General features: G+C 57.9%; 1 protein-coding gene across 3 annotated transcripts in view; it reads right to left on the bottom strand.

The window, feature by feature from the left end:
• The window catches only part of AHDC1 (AT-hook DNA binding motif containing 1), a 108,951-nt gene that overhangs the window by 54,853 nt on the left and 27,782 nt on the right, over window positions 1-26,316 (bottom strand). The window contains exon 1 of one of the 3 annotated variants that reach the window (XM_044997916.1): window positions 19,904-20,359. The exons of the other annotated variants lie outside the window; for them this stretch is intronic. The gene's annotated coding sequence lies outside the window, so the exon portion shown is untranslated. Of the gene's footprint in view, window positions 1-19,903; window positions 20,360-26,316 lie in introns of those variants that run through there. 3 annotated transcript variants of the gene reach the window in all.

The raw sequence follows: 26,316 nt of genomic DNA, 5'->3' as shown, positions 1-26,316 counted from the left end.
GGAAAAACCCCCAAGAGCCAAGGTTCTTCGATCCAGTGTCCCCTCCGCCCAGCCCTGCTCCGATCCAGCACCTTCCTCCCCGGCTCCCGCTCGCTCCTGACCCCCCCCGCCCCCAGCCACCGGGGCGGCAGCAGCTTTGTGTCGTTGGCGGCGCTTTCATTAATGATTCTTTAAAGTTCTCTCCTCTCCCCCCTTCGGCCGCCCTGTGCTCTCTCGCGCTCTCTCGCGCGCTCATTCTGGTATTTGGTGTGTTCTCCAGCTGCAGGAAATTCCTGATGATCTCCATCATGCAGGCTCTGCTCGCAATCCCTCGCCTTGCCAAGTCTCCCCTAAAGGACCGACATGTGTTGGGCATCCAGTACACACGACGTCATGGTTCTCTCCCCCCACCACCTTCCCGCTTCCTGACATGGATTTGGATTCTCTCTCTCTCTCTCTCTCTTTTTTTTTTTTTTTTTAAACTTAAGTTTCAAACCCAAGAGCCCTGTACCCAGAGAGAGTGCGGGGAGGCGGCTGCATCCATGCGGCAGCGGCTGACGAAAGCCAGCCATGTACATTTCCCTGCCTGCCTTTCCCTCCGTCTCTCCCTGCAAGATCGCTCCTGATCTTATTTTAATTCGTCTCAGACGGTGTTGGAGTGTTATTTTAAGAGAGAGGATATGCACAGACATTGTGTTTTCTGCTTTTTTCCTGGCCCCAAGCCAGTCTCTCTGGGCTGTCAGCTACCCACTGTGTTGCAGTCACGTGTGGGAAGAGGCAGCCAGAGCCAGCTTCAGAACTCCTGGTAGCAGCATGAGAATCAAGTGTGCACTTTCCTCCCTCTGTATGTGTCTGTATTATTAATAGCGTCTCTCTTCGTGAGTTATCCATAATGTATCTTAATACCTGTCCGTCTGCAAATGATGTATACCGGTGTGGGCACACAATGCCGGTGTTAAGCGGTCAGAATGCACAGATCCCAGAATCTCAACACACAGCACAGGGAGAGGGAGAGAAATACCACTCAACGTTTCGTGCCAAAGCTCGGCCCGGACAATCACTCCCGAGCCCCGCTCGCAGCACACCTGCCTGGGAGGGCTGCTGCCCTGTGCCCATTGTATGGATGGGGAAGCAGAGGCTGGGAAAGCCTAATGGGCTGGTTTTCAGAGCACTCAGCAACTCCGCTTAACTTATAATAAATAATAGGAGCTATACCAATCTCCTAGAACTGGAAGGGACCTTGAAAGGTCATTGAGTCCAGCCCCCTGCCTTCACTAGCAGGATCAAATACTGATTTTTGCCCCAGATCCCTAAGTGGCCCCCCTTGAGGACAGAACTCACAACCCTGGGTTTAGCAGGCCAATGCTCAAACCACTGAGCTATCCCTCACCGCAGTGGACATTCGGGTGCTCTGGAAAATCAGGTCATCAGCAACTTGGTCAATATTACACAGGGCACTGGTGGTGGCGCCAACATTTGCCTTCAAGACGCTCCTGGGTTCCTGGGCCATTCTGCAGCAATGCCACCCCCTCAGAAATCTTCCATAGCGCACCCTCGAGACACTAGGGCATGTGTACCTCACACGCCGTGCGCGTTACGACACAAGCACTTTTGCTAGAGCAAGGCAGGGATTTGCACACGCACCACCCGAGGAGTGCATTCAGCTCCAGCCTGCAGGCACATGCACTTGGGAAAACACAGGCAGCTTAGCCCAAAAACATGGGATTGCAGGTCCAAGGCCTTTGCGGCTTTGCAGAACATGCAGCTGGCCCAGGAGGCTTTGCAGAACCAAATACACAACGGGCCCATCTCTGTTTAAGTATTTCTACAGCTCCCATTTCAGTCGCTTCTGGGCACCTCGTAACACGTGCGAAACAGCAAGCCGCCCAGACCAATAATGCAACTTTGAATCTGACCAGCACCCGTCACCAGAGACCCTCAAAGCACTCCAGCACAGGACGGCAAGTCTCCTTATTCCCATTTTGCAGATGGGAAAACCTGCATCCCAGAAGGGGCTGGGATCTGTCCAGGGTCACCCAGCCAGTAGGGAGAAGAGTCAAGACTAGAACCTGATTTCCAGGTGCGCACGTAGCACATACAGTGGACTTGATTAAAATACTGCCCCCCCCCAGCCTTCCCCTAATTGGGTGCCAGCCTAGGGTCTCTGCATATGTTTGTATGCCCCCCTAGGATGGCAGGACAGCAAGGACAGATGGATGCAGGGGTCACACAGGAGCCCGACCCCTCTCTGAACGTGAACGTTCTGCTCTTGTCTCCAGTACAATGCTTCTGCTTCTCTTCCGCCAGGCTGCAAACACCCCTCCCCCAGCCAAGCCGGCAGACCGGGAAAGAGACCCCGAGGAATAGCCTGAAACCCTCAGCAAAACATTCATCCGGCCATGAGAACGCGAGCAGGGAGCTCGGGGCCAGAGCCAGCACTGCTGAGACACAAAGCACCCTCACTGCACCGCACCGGACTCGGGCTAAGACACCTCCCCCATTCCCAGAGCCTCTGCTCAGGCTGCTTGGCACTAGCCCTCCCTGCACGGTTTCAGCCCCCCCCCCCGTCACTCCAGCACCCCCGTGCCCCCAAATCAAAACACTGGATCTGGATCCTCCTGGGGCTTGCGGAGTTGGGAACTGGAGCTAAACTTCTTGGCTGGCCAAACCCATGTCCCGGACACACCCAAACCTTGGGGAGGTTCTGATCCCGTACCCTGTTCTGCACAGGAACTCTGCACCTTGGGCCTCGTGCCCCAGGCTCTCTGCCAAGACCTGCCAGGCGCAGCAATATACAGGTAGTGCACGGCATTCAGTGCCTACCTCTCTCTCTCTCTCTCTCACACACACACACACACACTTAGATTGTCACCTTTGGAGCAGGGACCGTCTTTTTGTTTCGAGTTTGTACAATACCTGGCCCAATAGGGGCCTGGCCATGCCTGGGGGTCTTCGGCACAATCGGAAAACAAATAATAAATATCTTCCTTGCTTCTTACGTGGCTCACGGTTGTTCACCTTATTTGATCTTTTTTTCATTTGTGTTGCCCACCTGTTGTGTCTGGTTATACGGCAAGTGGGAAGCAGGGGCAGGCCTGTGCGATACCCAACCCATCGGGACTGAGACGCCGGGCACCACGCTACAGATACACACCCAGAGCACACACTAACCCGCAGAGAGGCACGCATTTGAAGCCATGCCCTTCCCCTCCTCAGCCAAGGTGCTCGGGGCCCCGTTCAGACAATTGCAATAATAAAGAGGACGATTAAATCGCCATAAGCCACATCAGAAAAAAGAGCCCCAACGCCTAAAAGGACAACCCCAGTGGCACCGTTTCTAAAGCGAGGAAAGAACGGCTGCCATGAAAGGAGGAGCCCAACTGGCTGACACAGATCCCGACTGCGGTGATCTCCAGCCGCCCCGTGGTATGTGTGCGAATGAAATTGCTAACAGTGCAGGCTGGAACGTGTTAGCTCATTAACCCTCAGCCCAGCCACTGCCTGTCCCAAGATGGGTCCAAATCCGTAGCTGGTTTTGGAACCTAACACTCGCATCCCCCAGCAGGAAGCCAGCAGCTGAAATCTCCCAAGGCGAGGCCTTGGCCCCAGCTGCCGGCTGCTTTTCTGACTGCGTTTCCAGAAACAGGGCTTGAAGCAACAAAAAATGAGGCCCAGTTCTGGCCTGGAATGCAAGCTCCGGGCTCTGGCCGAGTCGGTGGGAGCAGCCATTGTGGTCCCACAGAGAAAGCCTTCCTATATTCTCCTCCATCTGAAGTCAGTTTCCTTGGGGAAACGGGAGCTGGAATCCAGCGAGTGAAATTAATAGGAGCTCTAGGCTTTGCATTTCTGGATTCTGGTTCCCGTTTCTGCTCCCGGCTGTTGTTTCCATGGAAACTGGCATTGGACCTGGGAAAATAAGGTTAGGGTTTTCAAAGGGAGGCTCTCTTCTAACTCCCTCTTTCCTGATTTTCAGCACTCCGACCCCCCCTTTTCCACAGGGGGAGGCAGTGGGGAAAATCCACCGGAGCAAGGACACAATCTCCCTTGTAGATTTCAGCTGCCTGCTGAGAGGTGGCAGAGACGCTTCGGATACGAACTTCAGTGCTACAAATTGCGGGGGGGGGGAGCACATTTTAAGTTACGATGATAACACGTTGCGTTGTGAAGCTGCCTTTCACCTGGGGACTCCCCAGCCCTCTGCAGATGGTCATTCACCTGGAAATTTACACTGGCAGCCAGAACCCCGCCAGTATCTTGGCGGGTTGGTTAGCAACCCCGTTCTACAGATGGAGGCACAGAGCAGGGGCAGTGACCGGGGCTACATAGCAGATCAGTGGCAGAGCTAGGAAGAGAACCCAGGAGTCCCAGTTCTCATTTCCCCTACTCTAACTGCTATTCATAAGCTCCTACAACTTTAAAACATGCGTGAGTGTGTCTGACATACATCTCATATCCTAAAGCGACAACATAAGAAGTGAAAATACTATTTTGTAAGTTCCTAAAGGCAGTCACGATCAGGTCCCCATTGTGCTGAGTGCTCTTCAAACATATAATGAAAGACAGTCCCTGCCTCCATTGAACCAGGATACCCGACAGCTAGAGTGAAAGCCACTGGCATCTGGGAGTCAAGATTCCTTGGTTCTATTCCCATGTCCTTCACTGAGCCCCCCGTGTCATCGTAGAAAAATCCCTGCCCTGCTCTCTGCCTCAGTTTCCCCATTTGTTAAGCAGGGGTCAGGCGGTTGCCTCAAGCTGTGATGATTAACAAATGGACGTTTTTTAAAAGCACTTGGAGACCCTCGCAAGCAAAAGTGCTCCAGACGTCCCAATTATTCTCACTGCGCACGCACACAACCATGCAGGGTTGTCACCCGGAGACACACAGCTGCAAAGCCCCACTCAGCACGATGGCAGCAGCAGATCCTCCAATCACAGACATCCGACTGGGAAAATATTTTATTTTAGGTCTCCAGGGTCCTTTCTGGCCCATGTCCAGAGATGGCATTCTAAAATAAAACCCTCCGCCCAGAACCTTTTCATAAGCTCTGACACCCGCAGCCACTGTGCTTCTACAGTCCCACCAGCTGGTCTGCCAGCACTAGTCAGTGGCGCTGGGCTGTGGATGTACCATTTTCCCCACAATAACAACACCTGGCTCTCATACAGTGCTCTTCACCAGCACTTTACAAAGGAGAATCAGTAGCATTACCCCCATTTTACAGCTGGGGGAAACTGAGGCCCAGATAGGGGACATGATTTGCTCAAGGTCACCTAACAGGGCAGGGGTAAAGCTGGGAAGAAACCCCCGATCTCCTGAGTCTCAGTCCTCCCGTTTATTTAAAACCTGCAATAACAAAAAATCACCATAATCAAGACCTCTTTTACGGCAGCAAGATGATTTCAAAGAGCAGAGTTAGACCCAACTACTCCATGGCTCAAGTGGTTTCAGCCGCTTAGCGTTTGGCTTCGTCTCCCACAACAGGCCCGTATGTGCTGCCCCAACTACAAAGCCCACTTGGGTTCCTGCACAGGTAACCCACGCCGCTGGAGCATTCCAGCCCAGTGAAGTCAACGGGCCGGAGTCTCAGCTGGTGGAAATCACAACCGCCGCGGAGCAACAGCAATTGAATTTCACCTCCACTCTGGAGCGCGTGATCGTGTCTGAGCACGGCTGCGTCCTAGCATGGCAGGAACCTGGGTTCCGTTCACATGAAGTGCTGGCAAACTGGGTGATGAAACGATGCCATCAACACGAGGTGGGGACCAGGACCACAGAATGGACTGAGATAATTCACTAGGCTGCGTTTCTGCTAGTTCCTTTCGGGGTTCTCCACAGAGGTGGCGCCGCCAGTGGCAGCAATAGGAGGAGAGCACTAGTGTAGGCAGGGGTAGATCTGCTTGGAGCAGGATTAAGTGAGAGTGGTTAACAGTGCCGGTGCCCTGTCTACACTACTGCTACCACCCGTGTGCAATTACCCAGCCAGTTTCTCCTGGACGAGCAGCAATTACTCTCTTCGGGGGTGGGGTCCCAAGCCGGAGTCTATCTCCTCCGCCCGACTTGAGCTGGGGAAAAACTCTGACTTCATCTTTGCTGCAGGATTCCCTCCCGCCCAGTCCAACCCCAGCTCGGGGCGTGGATGCTGTAGCAAAACTCCTCTCCTTCCCAGAGGCCGGCAGCACGGACTTATCAAACGGCAGGGAGCCCATCCGTTGAACAGCTTTCCAGAATGGCTGCAGGCAGCACCATTTTCCATTCCGGTGCAGATGGGGCTTAACTCCCCTCACAATCCCACCCCACCACATTTCAGCCGTGCATGAAACAGATTCAGGCTAAGGGCCCTAAGGCAGCTGAAAGTCAGTGCAAGTTGGGTGCCTAAATCCCTTAGACTGCTTTGAAAAGCCCAGCTCTAGTTAGAAGACAAATCCTGATGCAACTTTCCTCCTGTGCGGGTCTCTCAGAACCTTGCAGCCACCCTGCCATAGGGCAAAGGGCACAGTATTCTGGGCTCTGATAAAAAGCATGATCTTCTTGTTAAAAAATAAATTGCAATAGGAGCACAGGGCTCGCTAGACTGAATCAAACCCACGGTTCATCTAGCCTCGCGTCTCGGCTCTGACAGTGGTCAGCGCAAGCTGCTTCACAGAGAAAGCCTTCTGACTCCACAGATCACAAGGCAGGAGACCCATGAATGAGTTTATACACATCTCTCCGTGCTCTGACAGGATCATAGAGCGCTCCAACTTCCCTCTTGTGGTTACTTCAGTGAAAGAAGCAAACAGGAGACTTGGGTGCATTAATAAAGAGACAGGAAATAATGCAAGACAGATTAGATTGGGCAGAAGGTCGGCTGTGGCAGCCTGATAGTCGGGAAACTTGTTTGGGGAGGGGAAAAGTAGGGAGGGACAGTAGCTTACAAGAGCTGTACAGCTGACAAGCTGTTTGTCTAGATTGGTTCTTCTGGCCTGACTATTTATACTGCAGCTTTGGTGTGCCAGGGATGGTCTTTTCTATGTGTTTGTACAGCCCCTGGCGTAATGGGGTCCTGCTCCCTGGTTCAGGTTCCTAGGTGCTGCCGGAAGACAACTGCTAAGGTCAATCAGGGCTCGCTCATTTCCGGCAATGGGCAGAATTTCGTTCTCTAAAATCACCCCTGCAATTGCCCCGGTACAAACAGGAGCAGAACAGGGGGAGCTCCAACACCCAGGTTCAGCTGCCTCAACTTAAAGGGGCAGGAGAGGTTGAAGAAAGGTCGGCAAGTGGAGGATGGGAATGGCCCAGGCCCAAGAGCTTCAGAAATTAGAGGGCTATTTACATTGTAAACGAGGAGGCTTAGTGCACAGATCTGCAATTGCAAAGGGCAGATCAGATGCTCCTTTGCTTTGCGGCACCATCATCAGAGAACGAGGGGGTCCGCCGCTCAAGCCAGGTAAAGACATTGGTTCTTTAGGCCCTGTTCCTATGGGAACTGCTGCCACTGGAGGTTTCAAGGTCATGTGCCGTGGCTGGATTTTAAAAGGGCTGGAAAATTTTTACCACCACTATCCGTTATATACATGCGAAGGGGGATCCAGTTCCAGGCTTCAGGGTAGGAGCTGGGCACCTCAGGGGTCCGGAAGAAGTTGCTCCTACTTCACCATCTACAGAGATGCACAACTGATCAGGTGCATTATGGGACGATGCTTGTAGGCCACTCTTAGATGTTAGATTGGCTGCTGGTCTGGCAAACCCTAGTTTCCTATGGGATTAATTAGACAGACATACACACAAAATAGGAGTATTTCTAATTATTTGGATTGCAGGCATGTTCTCGAGGCTCCAGGCAAGATCAGGGCACTGCCGTGTGAGGTGCTGTTCAGATGGAGCAAGAGACGCCCTCTGCCCTGAAAAGGTCACACTCTAAATAGCTCACCGGTGCCTGTGCATAAACCTGCTCCACTGCCGGCTAGGAACGAAGTCACATTTCACGGCCCTGATGTCAATACTACAAAATATCAGTTTGTAGCTGACTGGAGAACCGGGAGGAAATTGCCAAAGGTGAATCGTATCCTGACGGACTGCGTTCCTGCCGCAAACCCTGCTAAGAGCCGCTCCTGCGCTGCCCTGAACTCGGACCGGCGCGAAGGGGTCTCGGAACATCTCCCACGTACCACAGCAGCCCTGCCCAGGGCAAACGTCACGGCAAGGCCAGCCCCTTGCGGAGGGAGGGTGCAACCACCCGAACGGGTGCCTCGTTAAGACTCCTGGGGATCCATTCATCGTATAAAGCACTGGGCAGGAAATGGGGCGTGATGCAGGAATCGCTGGGGGCACTGCTACAGCCTGCGCTCTGCAGGAGATCAGACCAGGGGATGGCAAGAGTCCCTCCTGCCCTCAATGGCTATGAAGGCTGCGGCACGTATGTGCATCTTTCAGCGCTCCTCTGACCATAACCCAAACCCCTCGAGCTCCGCTCTCCCGACCCCTGAGAGTGCCAGATTCCACAGGCTACCGCACGTACACTAGGCCCAGACCCCACAGCCCTTCCTCCTGGGAGTAGCCCCGTGGGACTCCAGGACCAGGAGCCCAGTTTTTATATACTGGGATTGGCCTGCCCTCTGGCAGGGTGTATCTCCACGGATGGCTTCCGCAGAGCCCTGTCCAGACATGCTGGCTATTGCGTGGCTCCAACGTCCCACGGCGACGCACTCAGACGTCTAGCGTCCTTGGCTGCTCTTTTCAGGAGCCCCTGAGACACCAGGGACCTGGTTTCGGGAAGCGTGTGGAGCCGCTCAGGTCTGGCCCCTCTGAGAACCAGGCTCAAGGTGTCTCAAGCTGGACCCGCAAAAACAGAGGCACCCTTCTATCCCCAGGGCCTGAGCTTGTCTCCCACAACTCCCTGCTCGGTGAAGGCGGGACCCGTGATCTGCCTGGGAACGGACAGAGATAAGACGAGGACAGAGGGCCGCTCTCCTGATTAACACCTTCTAATATCTGGGAGGCCTTTGGCAATGGAGCAAGAGACCCTGGCTTTGCCCACAGCGAGGTCTAGGACCAGGGTCGCTGTTTCTTTGCCCACAGAGCTCCAGCATCCCTGATGCTTTGGTCCTAGGATGTCGAGGACTCTCAGTGTGGAACAGGGTCAGCCCGGCTGTCCCAACGGCAGGCCTCTTCCGAGCACAGGCAGCCCTCGCCCCTCATTATAATTGGAGGAGAGCCCCACGGAGCATTAGGTTTCAATCTTGACTCCAGCTGAATGATGACCCCTGTCTCCCCAGAGGTCCATCCCCCCCCCCCCCTTCCTCCAGCCTTCCCAGCTCACTCCGAACAAAAGGAATTTGCATGAAAACAGGAGCTTTGCGCTTTTTAAGGTATCCTGCAAGCCTGCTGCTCGCTGCCCACCTGACACCCGAATCCTATTGGTGCGGAGGGGCCAGGTGCCCCTGAGCAGGGGCAGGCCCCGTTTTGTAAATAATGCAGTGCTCTCCCGACCCCATGCCTTGCAATGGAGTTCAAGGCACAAGCCCTGTCAGTAGCTTCCCAGCACAGGCAGGCAACAGAACTGGTAGCTGTGGACATGAACTGGAGCTTTTAGGCTCCATCTCCACCTCTGCCTGGAATGAGCTCAGCTGGCAGTGCCATGCGCCCAGGTCCAGCCATCCAGGCCTTTCACAAGCATTGGCTGCAACGCTGGGGGACGAGCCCTTTATCTCGGCTCTGGCTGAGTGGATGCCTTGTATAATGGATTTCTCCCCGGTTTGGCTAGGGGGAAAAAACCACCCAAACAAAAACCCAGGCTGCTGCTCCTAACTCTGTCCCGCATGTGGAAGTTACCCAAAAGCCTCTGCTCCCAGCAACCGCGCTGGGTGCCACAGGCATCCCACAATGCACCGGCGCAGCCAGGCTGCGTGCACCACGTGCGAAGGAGCGAAAGCATTTCCGTCAGATGCTGGGTTGGATTCACTGACCCGATACAAGGACAAGCAGGAACCAGCCACTCCATGCCAGTGGCGTCCTTGCAGCAGCTTGCTTGCCTAGTGTAGATGCACCCTGTGAAACAAAGCTCCCATTCTCATGGCAATGTTCTTTATAGATAAAGAAGAGGCAAAGAGTAATGCATTGCAGATTCCTGGAGCCCGGCAGAAGGGAGGGCGAGGACAATCTTCAGTTCACAAGAACCTTTCCTCACGTTTGAGTCATAGGAATTCGCATACATTCTCACACTCACTATGCATTTCTCTGAGTGAAACTGCAATTCAAGCTCCCAAATCCAAAAGAAATCCCCACGTTTCAGGAACTTTTGATACAGCCAGGCTCACGCCACAGGTCTGTTTGTAGAACACGGCTGCAGATGCTTTTGTGTCTCTCTCCCTTTCTCCCTCCCCTCAAATGGAAAACGAAATTCATTTTCATTGACATTTTTCTGCAAACGGCTTCAGTTTCGGGCTGCCAAAGCTGAAAATTTTGCAGGGATTTGGCTGAAAACGTTCAGTTGCTAGAAACGGAAAATGTGTCGTTTCTTGGCGAAGCCACACGCCCTTCCTCCCCACCACCATTTTCTCAAAATCAACATTTTCCCACAGAAATTTCTATTTTGACCTCCCACCCCGAAAAAGCCATTTTCATCAAAAAAAAATATCCCTAACGAAATAATTCAACCAGCCCGGTTCTCGGGCCTCAGCTAAACTTCTGACATGAATCATTAAATCCCACCATCTTTGGTGGAGCCTTGCAACAAGCGTGTAGCGTGGTGTTACCAAACACATCGATCGTGGTGCATGATCATGTGGACAAAGCAGGCAATGGGGAGCCTGTGTGACCTTGGGCACATCACTTCGCCTCTGCGAGACTAATAATAATGATTCTTAGCTCTTCTATGGCACTTTTCATCAACAGATCTCAAAGCACTTTACAAAGGACTCAGTATCAATAGCTTCATTTTACACCCACCAGGCAAGTGGCAACACAACCCAGGTATCCTGAGTCCTAGTCCACTGCTCGAGCCAGTTGTCCACACCATCTGCTTAAGTAAGGACACAGTAAGCACAAACGGTTCTATACATGTGCAAAGTACTACGGCAGTCAGAGCGTTTCAGCATCTTCCACGTTTCGCACAAGGCATCTCTCCACATGTTTGCCCAGGGCCTGGTAAAATGGGGCCTTGATCCTACTTTAAGGCCTGTGGACACAACCAGAATACAAATAACGAATTGGTAATAAATCAGCAGTAATTTGCCCCTGTAATCTGCAAGTGCACTGGATCTGCAAATGCATCTGCTTATATGTGCATTTGCACGGGTGAAGGCAGCCGTTCCTGGGCTAAAGGAGAGGATTTACACATGCAAAGGGAAACACCACCAGCATAACCGGGGCTACCCGTAAACTTTTCCAGCCCAGACTTGCCCGGGGCATAGCCCAGTCTGCAGGATCCCCTCCATGCAGCACCCGTAGGCTCTGACCCATTTAGGTTCCTAGTTCCGGATTGCTCCCCTCCTGCCTCTATGCGCTGTGCTGCGAGTGACGCTCAGGGATGCAGAGAGAGGCTGATGCAGGGGGCTTGATGCACTAGCCGGGTTTCTTTTGCCACTGAATGTGGTGAATTATTTAAGTGCTTTTCAAACATTAATGAATGAATCCTCAAGCCCCTCTCCCTAGCTCAGTATTATCCCTCTTTTACACATGGGGAAACCGAGGCACGGCGCTGAAAGGGCTCGATTTTCAAAGGTGCTGAGCACAGCCAGCTCCAGGCAAAATCCCTCGTGGCTGCTCGGTCCATTAGACGAGGCATCCACTCAGCCAGAGCCGAGATAAAGGGCTCGTCCCCCGGCGTTGCAGCCAATGCTTGTGAAAGGCCTGGATGGCTGGGCCTGGGCGCATGGCACTGCCAGCTGAGCTCATTCCAGGCAGTGGTGGAGATGGAGCCTAAAAGCTCCAGTTCATGTCCACAGCACTCTGGTCGCCTGCCTCCTAGCCCTGCTCTAACCATGAGGCCGTGCTGCCTCCCTCACGGCGCTCCTCTCCACGCTGGGGAGACGCCTTCCCACTCGTGCGCGGAGGGGTGGGGAGCTGGGCTATCCCGCACTCCAAGCCGAAGCGGCCGGCCGAGGCAGGGGCAGGCAGGCAGACACTGCAGCCTAGGAGCTGTGCTCTCTGCAGAGGCTGGCTGTGCACCCAGCACTCGGGACAGGCAGTGCCTCCAAAGCCCTGCGGTTTGAGCGGATCTGGACTCACTTTAGGCACAGACACAGTTCTGCTCCCTCCCTGCCTCCCCACCAGCCCAGCCTGCTTTGCCGTTCACCAGACGGTTGGGCCGGAGGGTGAAATGTAACAGGGAGGCAGGCGTTTCCCTCCCCCACCACACCCCTGGGTCCCTGTTGTTGTCTCTCTCTCTGTTGCTCCCGGAGGCTGGTTCCAGACACATAGTTTGAATAAAGGTCTCTGCTTCCTTGCCAGCAGCAGGGCTCTCTCTGGTCGACTCCCCCCTGTGCACTTCCCCTTATCTAGGGGAGCCTCCCTGCCAAGAACACAAGGCAGGCAGGGGAGGGAGGGGGACTCTCCGAAAGTCCTGGTGCCATTAACCCTTCCCGGCTCAGCACATCCCTGCCACCTCTTAGCAACAGCCTCCTCAAAGCCTCCCACACTTGGATCCCCCGGCTCAGGGAAGTCAAGGCCCTGGCGTGCACCGAGCGTGCGCGTGCTCGCAGACGGAGCCCTGGCCCGGCATCCCCTTGTGTCGATTCCATTCTAGAGAGGTTTAGGTTTCCTCTTTATCCCCCCACACCGGCAAGTTCAACTCCTCCATTCTTTGGACGGCTTTGCAAGGGAAAGATCTCTGGATGGACCCCACCCTCCAACACTCCACAGTGCAGCAGGGAAAGGCTCCGGGGACCCCACTGGTCCAGAGCCCAGCTTCCCCTGAGTAACTGCAAGGCGTTGTGAGGGTCTCCATGGGTTCACCAGTGCCCTAAGCACCAGGACTAGCTCTCTGCAAACCCCTGGAGACCCTCACCACTCCCTTCCACCGCCACGTTCTCAGGACCCCACTGAAGTCAGCCCAGCAATTTGGCTGGATCCCGCACAGCTGTTGCAACATGGTATGGCCCAGGGCTCAGGGTTACTCTGAGTCCAAGTCAGACTGCAAGCTCCTGGAGGTCAGAAATGGGCCTGTTTACTTGTCCACGCAGAGCCCCACCCGGCCCCAGTGCTGGAGAGAACAGCGGTCGTCACCCCAAGTGCCCAAAATGTGCAGGGCACTGCCAGGCGGGCCAGAGCCCAGGGCCCCAATTTGGGGGAAGGAGCCACCTTTGTGCCCGTTGAATTCTGGGCTTGGCTGAGGGTTCGCCTGGCTGCTCACGCAAGAGAGGGTAGCCCCAGACGCTGCTTTAAGTTATGGCCTCTTCGGGCCACTCCACCACCCCGGGCAAGCAGGGCAACAGGGCTCCAGCCACACCCCCTCCCACGCCGGCAGAGGGGGCAGCATCGGTCTGTTCTACCTGACCCACCCCACCCCACCGTTGTGGGGGAATTCCCAGCAAGGGGACCCGTCTGCTTTCCAGCCCAGGATCGGGGCCCAGGGCCTCTGCCCAGCCCCTGCAGTTCCCACCGACCTCTCCGGAATTAGCCAGGCCACAAACCCAGGCAGGGGCGCATCTGGGAGCATCACACGGTTTGGGGGGTTTGTTGTGGGCCCCGATAGCCCCCCGATGACTACAGCTCATTCCCGGCATTCACCCGCAATGAACGCAAGGGACCCGTGAGGTCAGGCCCGGACAGCGGGAGCCGAGGTGGGGCTCTGAGGAGGGCGGCCTAGGGGGCGGCGTGGAATTGGCAGGGGGGGCCCAACTCAGAAGGAGACGGGCAGCCGGTTTTTAACATACCCAGGGCGCCCTCTGAGCAACAGCCCAGGTTCGGTCTCAGGGCCGCGAGCCTGCGTTAGTGTGGGGGCCCTCGGGGCCCGGTCCACTAAAGGGGTCACTCTCCCTAGGGCCTGCTTACACGCTGGGGCATAGACCAGACCCTGTGGATCCCAGAGGAGCTGGGGCCCCAGAGGCCCTCCCTCCCCCCCCCCCAATTCTCGCCTGTAGCTCTGCTCCGAGCCCCACCGTATCCCCTTCCCCACCAGGGCGTTCAGGTCTCACTCCTATTCCTTGCTTTGATGTCAGCTTGTTCCTCACCTCACCCTGTCCCGCCCCATTACCCTCTCCCTCTCCTAACCCTGCACGTTCCCCCTCTCATGCACTCCTCCGTTTGTCATCCCCACCCGTTCACTCGTTCTCTCTCCCTGGCCTAGCTATAGGCACCCGCCCCGTGGCTGGGAGAAGACAGCTGGGGGCTGCTGCTGGGAGCGGGGCTGTAAAAGGGGGTCCCAGAGTCCGGGGAAAAGCTGGAGGGAGGGGGAGAGGGGCCTGGGGCCCCAGAGTGAAGGGGAGGACGCTGGGGGGACCCATAGCTCCAGGAGAGCTCTTGCAGGGCAGGATAAAGGGGACCCAGCGCCCCAGCAAGGGCTGGTTCTGTGCCGGGGGCTGGAAGTGAGTCTGGGGCTGAGAAGGAGCCACTGAGGGGCGTGGAGAGGAGACGTGGGGCCGGGGGAGCCCCTGCAGCAGGCCGGGCAGTGTCCCTGCATCATGGGGAGGCGGCCACAGGACAGCCAGAGAAGGTGCTACCATACAATAGCCCCACGCAGAGGTGCCCGGGGCTGGGCCCGCTCTGCCAGCATGGACCCCTTCCCCCCACAGCGGCTACGTATGCAGGTCAGGACCAACCAGGCCAGGCCCTCAAACCATCCTGCCTCCCCTTGCACCTTCCCGCCTGGGGCCTTTGGACTCCACTGCAATGCACACAAGGCCTGGCCCCACGCCTGCGGCTCCCACCGCCTCCAGGTGAGATAGGCTCCCTCCACAGGGCAAGGCTCCTAAGCCCCTTTGTCTCTGAGGAAACGTGCCCTGTGTGGGAGGGGCGGGGGACCCTTAGGCCGCTGTGCTGGAGTCAGCTGCTGCCCTGCACCCTGAGCAGGCCAGGTGAGCCACACGTGGTGCCACTGGGGGGGGAGGAGATGGGGAGGATGGAGACACACGCGGGGCTGCAGGCCTTTCTCAACAGCGGCCTGGCCGGCTGATGCTCCTCGGGAGGGGAGAGCAGCAGCCCGGGGCAGGGGGCTCCTGGGGGATGCCCCCATTTCCTCCCCAGGAGTCACAAAGGGGTTAGGAGGTAGATCCCACTGCACACTCCCCTGTCCCTGGCCACGCCGCCCCCCCAGCCTCCTCGCTGCTCCTGCAGACCCTGCGCCTGCCACAGCTCCCTGCTCTCCTCTCCCCGCCCTGGGGCTCTACCCCCTTGTGAGAAGCTGGGGAGCAGGCGGCTCCCCGCCCCGGCCGGAAGGGTTGATGCTATTACTATTATTGACATGACAGCTGTGGTTCGAGGCCCCAGCCGAGCTCCGGGGCAGGGAGGGAGCTGTGCTAGGCGCTGCACAAACACACACACACACAATCCTTGCCCTGACGAGCTTACGGCCCGATTAGCCAACGGGGACAAAGGGGGCGGAATTATGAAGCGTCTGGCCCCAGGTCACCCAGCAGGCCACCGGCAGAGCCAGGAACAGAACCCAGATCCCCTGACGGCCAGGCCAGCGCTCTACGTCCTGGACCACACTGCTCCTCAGCTTGACTTCAACGAGCCGAGGGCTCCTCCCTGGGCGACGGAGCAGGGACCTGGAGCATTGCTGCCTCCTGCTGCTGCTGGGCCATGGTGGCCTGGGGCGCCAGACCCACAGCACAGATGGACACAGAAGGGACGCTCCAGTTAATCGATCCCAATGCGTTTCTCCAGCCAGATCCTCAAGGCCATTCTAGGGGTGAGACCCCAAGCGGGACAGAGGAATGGGGCAGGGGACTAAGATTCCCTCCTGCACCCCTGGCCCCCGCGATCCCCTTGGCATCCCTGGCTCCCTCCCTCCCCATCCCCTTCCCGCCCGAGGGGGGGGGGGAAGTGGGGCAATTTGCCCCAAGCCCCGGGCCCTGCAGGGGCCCCGCGAGCCCTGGCCCGGCGGCTGTCCGGGTCTTTGGCAGCATTTCGGCGGCAGGAGGCCCTTCAGTGCTGCTGAAGACGCGGAGCGACTGAGGCCCCCCGCCGCCGAAGACCCGGACCGCCGCTGGGGGAGTACGAGCGCCGCAGCTCCCCGGCTTTGCCCCCGGCCCCCTGAACCCTCTGGGCGGCCCTGCTCCCACCCGGGTTCGGCCACCACAGACGGCTGCGGGATGCTTGGGAGGAGATTTACCCGACGTTAATTAATTAAAATAAACAGCAAATTAACTACAGCGAAATTAAAATAGCTCCGGAAATTAATTTTCAACAAAACCCACCTGGAAAGGCTGGATATTTAAAGAATTAATGGAGCCCTCGGAGACGGTAAAGAACTGGCAGCTCCTGGAATCCACGGACTCTTTCCGCCCGCCAGCCCCCAGCCACTACACACCCCCCAGGATCCCCTGCTTCGGGGAAATCAGCATAGTAACTCCCTTCCCCTAACCACCCCCCACTCCCTGACCCCAACCTTCCCCCAGCACTAAGCTCCCATGGTACTCGCCCCCCCAGCACCCTACACCACCTCTTTCTCACCCAGTCCCCCATCACTGCCCCATATGCCTCTCCATCCATCCCAGACCCCCCCGTCTCCCTACCCACGCCACGCAATCCCTCCGGACACACATGTGCGACACCACCACTTCCTGCCACAGCTACCCTTCCCCAGCACCAAACCGGCTGCCCGCATGCCTCCTCCGTGGAGGTGCTGCTCACCCCCCGGCCCCCACAGAGCCGGCAGAACAAGTGCAAAGTGGAGAGAGGACTCCTGGAGGGAAAATCAAATCAAATCACCCTCCTAGTGGAGATTCAGCAAAGCTGCACAGAGCCACCGAAATAACGCCAGGAAACGGAAAGGACAAAGCCCCCCGCCCCCAGCGACGGGGATGGCTTGGGAGCCCCGGGAGCCCGGTTTTAAAGGCGAGAGAGCCGCTCAGTTTAAAAGCAGAACGTTGCACTGAGGAGCCTTTCCTCCCCGTTGGGTTAATGGGCGTCACGCGGGGGGGTGGAGGCAGCAGGGCACTAAGGGCCTGACATTGGTACGACTCTGAGCAGGTGCCGGGGTCCAGCTGCTGGCAGCAGTTTGAAGGACACAGGAACCTAGGAAAGGCCATATACAGCCAGTGTGGCCATTCTCATGTTCATACTGGGTCAGACCAAAGGTCCATCTAGCCCAGTATCCTGTCTTCCAACAGTGGCCAGTGCCAGGTGTCCCAGCGGGAATGAACAGACCAGGGAATCACCAAGTGATCCACCCGCCGTCGCCCATTCCCAGCTTCTGGAAAGGACCAGGACCTAAGAGTGCACTGGGATCTCACCATCCCCTGCCCCCCCAAACAGCCCCACTCTACCAAGACAAACCCTGTCCTCAGCAGCCCAGGAAACAGCTACACACTTGCTGAGCCAACGCTTCACCTTCATAGCAAATGGGGATGAAATTACCATGCAAACAGGCTGAATAACAGGGCAAAGCTTCTTAGCAGTGCGACGGGTCCATGAGCCTGGGGAACGGCCTCCCAAGTAGGGGGCCGGAGAGCCCCCTTGGCTTGGATCATTTAGAACATGACTGGGCAAAGCGCTGCAGTGACAGATGCAGCTCCGGGTCTGGAGGAAGGGACGAGATGACACAGAAAGGCTTTTTCCTTCACCTCCCCCTCCCGCCCCCCCGCATACACACATCCAGGGGTGGCTCCAGGCACCAGCGCCGCAAGCGCGTGCCTGGGGTGGCAAGTCGCAGAGGGCGGCCTGCCGGTCTCTGTGAGGGCGGCAGTCAGACCGCCTTCAGCGGCATGCCTACAGGTGGTCCACCGATCCTGCGGCTTCGGTGGGAATTTGGCGGCAGGTACCGAAGGCGTGGGACCGGCAGATCAGCCACAGAAACGCCGCCGAATCCGTGTGACCAGCGGACCGCCGAAGGCCACCTGACTGCCTCTAACTGCACACACCTCTAACTTTGGAGATTATGAGATCCCCCAAAAACTGCGGGACAGGAAATCTCCCGTGACCCAGCTGCCTTCGGAACGCTGAGTCAGCAGGCCCGGGCCAGCCCCACAACCCCACGTCAGTGCCACCTGCAGGAAAGAGCCTGGTTTGCATATGCCCGCCCACAGCAGGATTTTGAAGGGTTTCCTCTTTTCCGTCACATGCACGCATGCAACCAGAAAATTAAAGAACTCCACAGGAAACACACAGACAGTTCAAGAACGGCAGGTGAAGGACAGAAAATGCCAGACTCCAGTTTCCTACCCAGAGGATGATCCCTTGCGGTCCCAATATCCTGCCGTTCTCAGATGCCTGGGAACTTATTCATGACACTGTTTTACCTTCTTCTGGTGCCTTTCCCTTGAGGATCTCAAAGACCTTTTAAGAACCTTGTAAACCTCTGACTAGCACAACGGCGGGTACCTGATTGGGGTCTTCACACACTACAGCCATATACGCCCACGCATATAATGCCACCTTCTGGGGAGGGTGGTACAGGGTTACTGAAGCCGATAGTATTTCCAGATGGGGAAACTGAGGCACAGAGGTGTGACGTGACTTGCCCAATGAGTCAGTGAGAGTCAAAAAGAAAACCCAGGAGTCCCAATTCCCAGGCCCTGGTTCTAACCTTCAGGCCTTGTCTTCACCAGGACAAAGGTGTGTCCTTACACGTTTGCTACCCTGTAATTAACATGAGGTAAAAGCCTACTTTCAAATTACCCCCGCTTGGTCTTCCCATGTGTTAGACTGGGGCAAACCCTAGCGTGCCGGAGTCTTTGCCCCGATCTGCTCACCCGTGAAACCTACAAACGGCCTTGTCTTCACTAGGCTTTACCTTGCGGTGGCTAACTCACGGTAAGAAAATACCTTCTTCCCCAGCACCCTCCGACCACACTGGGAGAACTCCCGGTCCCCCGCTGCTCCACCCTCGTTCCCTGCCTGAGCCCAGGAGTCCTGTTCCACGCACTAGGCCATGCTTCCTCCTGGTTTAGATCGTGATCAGCGGGGAGAGTTGCACGCCTGCCCCCAGGAGAGGGCTGGGATTTTGCAGCGCTCCGTCCCGAGGCCTAATTCTGCCTGGCACTCGGATCGCTTTATCCTCCCCCCGCCCCAAACACACACCTTCCTGTTAGATGTCAGGAGGGTCTTGGATCCTGGCCAAGGCAGCTCCGTTTGACAGCAGCCCTGCCAGTGTGCGTGTGCGTGTGCATGGGGTGGGGTGGGGGTGGGGGGGTGGTATTTTTATTTTGCAGGAAGGAGACAAAGGGAGGCCGTGAGCCCGCAGACGGGAAGAGCGCCCGCTCCGGCGAGTCTGCGGCGCCTTTTTAAGCCAGCGCCCTCGCCTTGGTCTCTTCCTCCCCCACCTTGAGGCCTGCTCTGCAACGCTGGCCATCGGCTTCTTGGGCTCCGGATGGCCTGGCCTCTCCCCACCCAGATGGCTGTTTCCACTCACTTGAGCACTTGACCTAAATCTCCTCCTGATCCAGTGGCGCTGCAATATCTTACCAGTGCAGCTCAAGGCGAGGGGAGGAGATGGGGAGGGGGCCAGCAGGAAATACTAGGCCACCTCACCCCCCACCCCCTGGGTGGGAGAGACATCTCTCCTCCTTCGCCTCAGAGCCGGGCTTCTATTTAAAGCCCCTGGTTTCACGCCGGTGCACTGGGCCCAGTCTGGAAACTGGGTAACCACATGCCCGGCCCAGTCGCCCCGATAAACCACTTCCCCCAGCACGGGGGAAGTTCCAACGGCTCTAAAGTTTCATCCGTGACTCAGCCGCCGGCTGCCTCGGCCAAGAGACCCCCCACCCCCTCCGGGCCATGCTGGCGGGCGACAGGGTGGGGGGCGGGCGGGTGAGGGGGCGGGGGGTTTCACAAAAAACACACCGTTCTCCACCCACGGTGCCAGAGCAGCCCAAGGCCCAGCGACAGCAGACGTCTCCTCTAATCCCCTCCGCGCGGCGCGGTGTGACTCACTCCAACCCTGCGCTGCCCAAAACAAGCTCCGACACGGCGAGGAATGGAGACAGCGGAGATGCTGGGGGCGGGCAGGCGCGCGGGGAAGGGGAGGGACGCGGAGCCAGAGAGAGAGAGAGAACGGCAGAGAGAGACAGAAGGAGGGAGAGCAGAGGCAGAAATAACAGCATCTGAAACGCTGCCTGCTAGAGGCTAATTGGTTCCGGCACAGCCTGGTTTGTTTGGCGACGCTTCTCCTAATCCTTCAGCCTCCCCTCTTCCAGCCCCGGAGACCAGGGCATTTCTCTGCTCGGCTCAGAACGACTGCCCAGCTGAGTCGGGCCCTCTGGCTGGGGGAGCTGGGCTTTGCTTTGCTGTTTTCAAAACTTGCTGGGGCCGACAGGCAGCCCCTGCCCCACTCCCCTCCAGCGCCTCCTGCTGGGAACCCTCTGCTCCTGCCCAGCTCCCCTCCAGCGCCGCCTGCTGGGAACCCCCTGTTCCCTCCAGCGCCGCCTGCTGGGAACCCCTTGCTCCTGCCCTGCTCCCCTCCAGCGCCGCCTGCTGGGAACCCCCTGTTCCCTCCAGCGCCGCCTGCTGGGAACCCCTTGCTCCTGCCCCGCTCCCCTCCAGCGCCGCCTGCTGGGAACCCCTTGCTCCTGCCCTGCTCCCCTCCAGCGCCGCCTGCTGGGAACCCCCTGTTCCCTCCAGCGCCTCCTGCTGGGACCCTCCTGCTCCACTCCCTCCAGCGCCGCCTGCTGGGAACCCCTTGCTCCTGCCCCGCTCCCCTCCAGCGCCGCCTGCTGGGACCCTCCTGCTCCTGCCCCGCTCCCCTCCAGCGCCGCCTGCTGGGACCCTCCTGCTCCTGCCCTGCTCCCCTCCAGCGCCGCCTGCTGGGAACCCCTTGCTCCTGCCCCAGTCCCTCCAGCGCCCCCTGCTGTGAACCCCCTGATCCTTCCCCGCTCCCTCCCACACACCCAACACTCCCCCGCTGCTCCCTCTAGCGCCGCCTGCTGGGAGAGGCTGGGCGAAGGGAGGAGGGCAGGAGCTGTCTGCTAACACTCCTCCATGTCTGGACAGCCCCTCCTGCTGGGAGGAGAGGAGCCAAATTTCCCCCCGCCAACCTCTGCTTCTGCATGGTCCTGTGCGGAGTCCAAGCAGCCTCCGCCCTGCCGAGCACTCAGGGAAGCTGCAAAGCAAACGGAGCAAATTTGTCAGAGTAAATCCCGGCATAATCCTAATCAGGATGTGGCCAGTTCATGGGGGACCCTGGGCGCGCCAAGCTCTGGGTCACACCCGCCGCGCTCCCTGGCCCCAGCGCTCCCTGGGCCCCGGTCCAGACACCAACACAGCCAGCAAGCTGCATGGGCCATTAGGACCAGGGGGTGGCACTGATTCCCAAGCGCCCCAGGGGTCAGAGCCATGGGGGAGCCACAGAAGCACGCCAGGGGCCAAGGGTACTGTTCTGCAGGGTGGAAGTTCATGAGCTCTACTGTCCACCCTGGCCTGATGCAGCCCACGCTGGGCCGTCTGTGCCTGGCACGGACTGAGGAGAAGCTCCCGCCCCGAGGCGCCAGGGAAGCTGGCCACGTGTGTCCCCGTCCTGTCCAGAGCGGGCACCTCTCTCCCTGGCCTCCCCTCGCAGGGCGCTGGGCATGCCCGGCCCCCAAGGATGCTCCCGCTGAAGTTACCCGGCTGATGCAAGCGGGGGCCCCAGCGCCGCCGGCTCCAGGACACTAGCCAAGAGTCGGCAGCTTTGTTCCAGGTGCCCGTTCCCTTTTTTCATTAGGCTAATGGGATGCGGATGCATTATTCCATTCCACACACTGCTAATGAACCACTCAGGCCTGTGCATTTGCATTAATGTGCAAAGCACTGGAGGGAGGGTGGAGGGGCTGCATCTGGCCAAACCTGACCTTCCCCCATGCAGCCGGGCTCCCTGGGAGAGCTCGACCCCCACGGACCTTCCTCCTCCTCCCTGCCCCACACTTCCCCCCCCTCCCTTTCCCTTCAGCACTGAATCATGTTGCGCTGTTGTGGCTCCGCACAGACCCTTAATCTTCCCAGGGAGAATTCTACAGCGCATTCCAGTACACATTAACCAGGACAAGCCCAGGAACAATGCGGCTGCTACAGCCCAGCCCGGCAGCTCTGCCTGCTCAGAACCAGGGAACCCACCGAGCAGGGCCAGGGCCGACTTCCTTCTCCTTTCCAGAACAGGCCCCACCCGCACCCCGATCTCCACCTGCCATTGTGCCATGTGAAACCTCCATTCGCCCCTCCCTTGGCTTCCCTCTGCCACCCACCACCAGGCGGGGGTACCTCCCAGGCTACCAGGCCATACCTAGCGGGCCCTCTGCCATGATACAGGCAGTGCCCAGACAATACCGCGCCCCAGGCTTTCCCTACGCGTAACTGGAGCACCCTGCTTCCCAGCCCCTGGCATCTCACCGACGCCCACCCCAGGAATTGCTCCAAGAGGCAAGCATGTGCCCACATGGCGAGGGGGGGGAGGCAAGAGGAGTGAGGCCAGGGTGTTGGGAGCCCCCCTCCGGCCCCCACGCTGGGGTTTGTCCCCCACCGAGCCCTCCAGTTGTTTGCTCCAGCTCCCAGCAGCCTCACTCCCTGGAGAGGTCTAGCAGGCGAGTGATCCAAGAAGTGGAATGCAAAAGCCTCCAGCAAACATAGCCAGCTGCCTGCACCCATATCAGCGCAGGGCGGGGCGGGAGAGGAAAGGAGGACGCCAGCTGCACTGGGAAGGTCAACTGCAACTCCCCAGCCCTTCTACTCTTCCCTGGCTCATTACTGCCTGCGTGTGCGCCTCTTTCCTGGCTGTTAACAGGCAGCCAGCTGAGCCGGGCCGTGCCGAGCCCTCCCTGGCACTGCAGCCATGTGGCACACGCAGCCCCGGCAGATGCACGGCCCCCGACAACCGGTGCCATTTAGCCAGGTACTCGGGAGTCAGGCTCCGCCATTCCAGCCTTGAACGGCTTGTCGCTCCAGCCCTCCAGGCAGCTGTGCTAACTCAGCCCTTCCTGCCGGGTCTCCCCCCGCCCCAGCAGCCTGCTGGGCCAGGGCCCAGAGAGGGGGCCAAGGAGCCCTTCCTGTTTCTCTACACGCGGCCGACAGGCCAGTCCGCGCAGGGCAGCCTGGGACCCACTCTCCTAGCAACAGTGACACGGAGCCAGCGTGCCAGGGATTACACAGAGGGCTGAAGGAGGAACACTGCCAGGGACGCCTCCTCCGCCAGCTCTAACCACGCACCCCGGGCCACCAGGCCTTCCCTCCCCAGGGCAAAGACACTTCACGGCCCCACCCTGAAAGCCGCTGGAGGCGACGCTACCCGTGCGCCGGGGGCCTGTAGGAAGGCCGGGCACCGCTTATGAGCTGCTTACGGCCTATTTTGAGGAGCACAGGCCTGGTGTGCAGCCCCGCTGCACCGGGGATGGGAGGGGTGGAGTGGTGCCCACCCGGGGAGCCAGCCGTACACTTCTCACTTGGGGAATATGGAGTTTAGCGCAGGGCCATTTCCCCGCTTCTTTTTTTAACCACCGCACCCCTGCTGGGAGCTCAGCACCCGCCAGGGCAGGCTGACGCGCTCGGAGGCACCCGGACGACAGCTGCTCTCGAGACCACGCCGAGGAAGCAAGAGGAGCAGTCCACCATTCCCCCCAGCACTGCAAATGAACCTGAACCAGCCCCCGAGGAGCTCTGCCCGGTCCATAGGGTCTCATCCTGTAGGTCGCCCTAGGGTCCCCCTCTGCACCCTCAGGTGCAGGGAGGGGGGAGCCCAGGAAAGGTGCATGCTGCAAGGCCTCCGTGCAAAGGCAGTGGCATTTGCTCCTGCTGCATGAGGGGCTGCAGCGCAGGAGGACGTCTGGCTGCGGGCGCCGCTGGAAGGGGAGGGCTCGGTGCACCGCTCCAGCCCCACCTGCAGCAGGCGCGCAAACACCTCTGTGTTTATGCGCGCGCGCGTGTGTGTGTGTCTGGGTTTGTCACAGACTGGTGAGCAAGTTAATCTCAGACTCCCTGACACGTGGAATAAAATCACGATCCCGTAATGGAATTCATTCGTCTTCCTGTCCAGAGAGAGAGCAGCCCCGGCACCGCACGCCAGAATCGAGGGGAATAAACCATCAGGCCAGGGACGGAGCAGGATGGGACGGGACAAGGCAGAGAGCCAGAGCTTACAGGGACTGGAGGGTGGGAGGAGGGTGCTTGCCCTGCGGCTTGTCCCCACCCCTCAGGGACTGAACAAGGGCGGGGGGAGGGTGCTAATTGGCCGCCTGTTAATGAGGCAGATCTGCAGAGTGCCACTGGCAGGACTTCAAACCCCAGTAAAGACCAGGGAAATAATGGTTGGGTTCCCATTTCAGGGGCAGGGCAGCTTTAAGGGGGGACATCAACCCCAATATGCTGATGCCAGGACAATCCGGAGCCTCACCTCTGCACACAAAGCTACCTTTCAGACCGGCGTGACTCCCACGCCCACCCCTAGCACCCCAGGACCTGCCAGAGGACAGCATCAGAGCAGGGAGGCACTTTGCTCGGTGGCTGACAGAAGGAAGGTGCAAGACACCCTGCAGTGAGCAGGTCTGGGAGAACCTGCCTGCAGCAGCCACCCTATGATCCCCTAATATTCATAAGAACCTAAGAATGGCCAGACTGGGTCAGACCAAGGGTCCATCTAGCCCAGTATCCTGTCTTCCAACAGTGGCCAATGCCAGGTGCCCCAGAGGGAATGAACAGAACAGGGAATCATCAAGTGATCCATCCCATCGTCCACTCCCAGCTTCTGGCAAACAGAGGCTGGGGCACCATCCCTGCCCATCCTGGCTAATAGCCACTGATGGACCTACCCTCCAGGAATGTATCTAGTTCTTGTTTTTTTAATCCTCTTATAGTCTTGGCCTTCACGACATCCTCTGGCAAGGAGTTCCACAGGTTGACTGTGCGTTGTGCAAAGAAATACGTCCTTTTTTGTTTGTTTTAAACCTGCTGCTTATTAATTTCATCTGGTGCCCCCTAGTTCTTGTGTTATGAGAAGGAGTAAATAACACTTCCTTATTTACTTTCTCCACACCAGTCATGATTTTATAGACCTCAATCATATCCCCCCTTAGTCATCTCTTTTCCAAGCTGAAAAGTCCCAGTCTTATTAATCTCTCCTCATACGGCAGCCGTTCCAAACCCTTAATCATTTTTGTTGCCCTTTTCTGAACCTTTTCCAAGTCCAATAGATCTTTTTTGAGATGGGGCAACCACCTCTGCACGCAGTATTCAAAACGCGGGCGTACCAAGCGCGGGTACCACACGGCTCAGCGAGAGGCTCCAGCTCAGGGAACCGAGTGACGCAGAGCACTGAATCCTGCTCCCCTTTCTCCCATGATCACGCCTCCCCCACATTAACTTTGAAGGGGAATATTTAAGGTGAGCAAGAACTTGGTCCACTGTGTGTCATTGTTTCTGGCAGTGCCCGCTGCTTGCCAGGCATCTTCCAAACACTCACAAAGGGATGGGTGGACCGTAGAGTCTAAGGACCAATCCACAGGCATTAGGAGAAGGGGAACAACGGGCAACTTCTATACCTGTCACCAAGCGGAATGGCCAAAGCAGGTCTTTAGGAGGGACCTGAACGTGGCCGGGATCGGGGCCTTGCAGCTGAGTGCAGGGACGTGCCATGGGGGCCGCACACAAGAAGGCACGACGGTAGTGCACATGGGAAGATGAGGGAGCACCAGAGATCTGAGGCTTCTCTCCTGTTTTTCTGGCCCCTTACCTGTCTGACTGGCCAGGTGGGCGGCAGGCTGGGCCCCACCTGCTTTGGAATGTGCGATGCACATCCAGCCCTGCCCCAAAGCCGCTGTCCTCCACGAGCCAAGCCCCAGGCACCAAATTCTCTCTCTCCTTCCTGGGCGGCCTCAGCAAGGCCAGCGCGGGCACCTGGGGCAGGCAATGAGCACAGACACGGGGGCTCAGCATCACCCTTAGTTAGCAGGTGTGGGAGGCACCCAACTGGGATCGGCGCCGCACAGACAAGTAGTGAGGGACGGCCCCACTACCAAAGAGCTCACAACCTAACCAGACAGAGTGGGAGGGGAAACTGAGGCACATGGGTGACGCCGCAGACAGCTGAAGTGAGAGTCCTGTGTCCCAGCACATCACCACACCCCTCTGCCAGCAGCAAGCTTCCTCCGGCCAAGCGGCTGCTTTCAGACGGCTCCCAAAGAATCCTGCATGCGCCCCGAAGTGCTGATTCTCCCTGAATTCCCTGCAGAGAAACCAAACGCGCCAGGCACTGGGGAACCGGCAGCTCCCAGGCAGAAGCACCTGCTTAGAAAGAGCTG

The sequence above is a fragment of the Mauremys mutica genome, chromosome 23, assembly GCF_020497125.1.
Source record: "Mauremys mutica isolate MM-2020 ecotype Southern chromosome 23, ASM2049712v1, whole genome shotgun sequence".
Taxonomy (NCBI): Eukaryota; Metazoa; Chordata; order Testudines; family Geoemydidae; genus Mauremys; species Mauremys mutica.
This window is presented reverse-complemented; position numbering and strand designations above follow the sequence as displayed.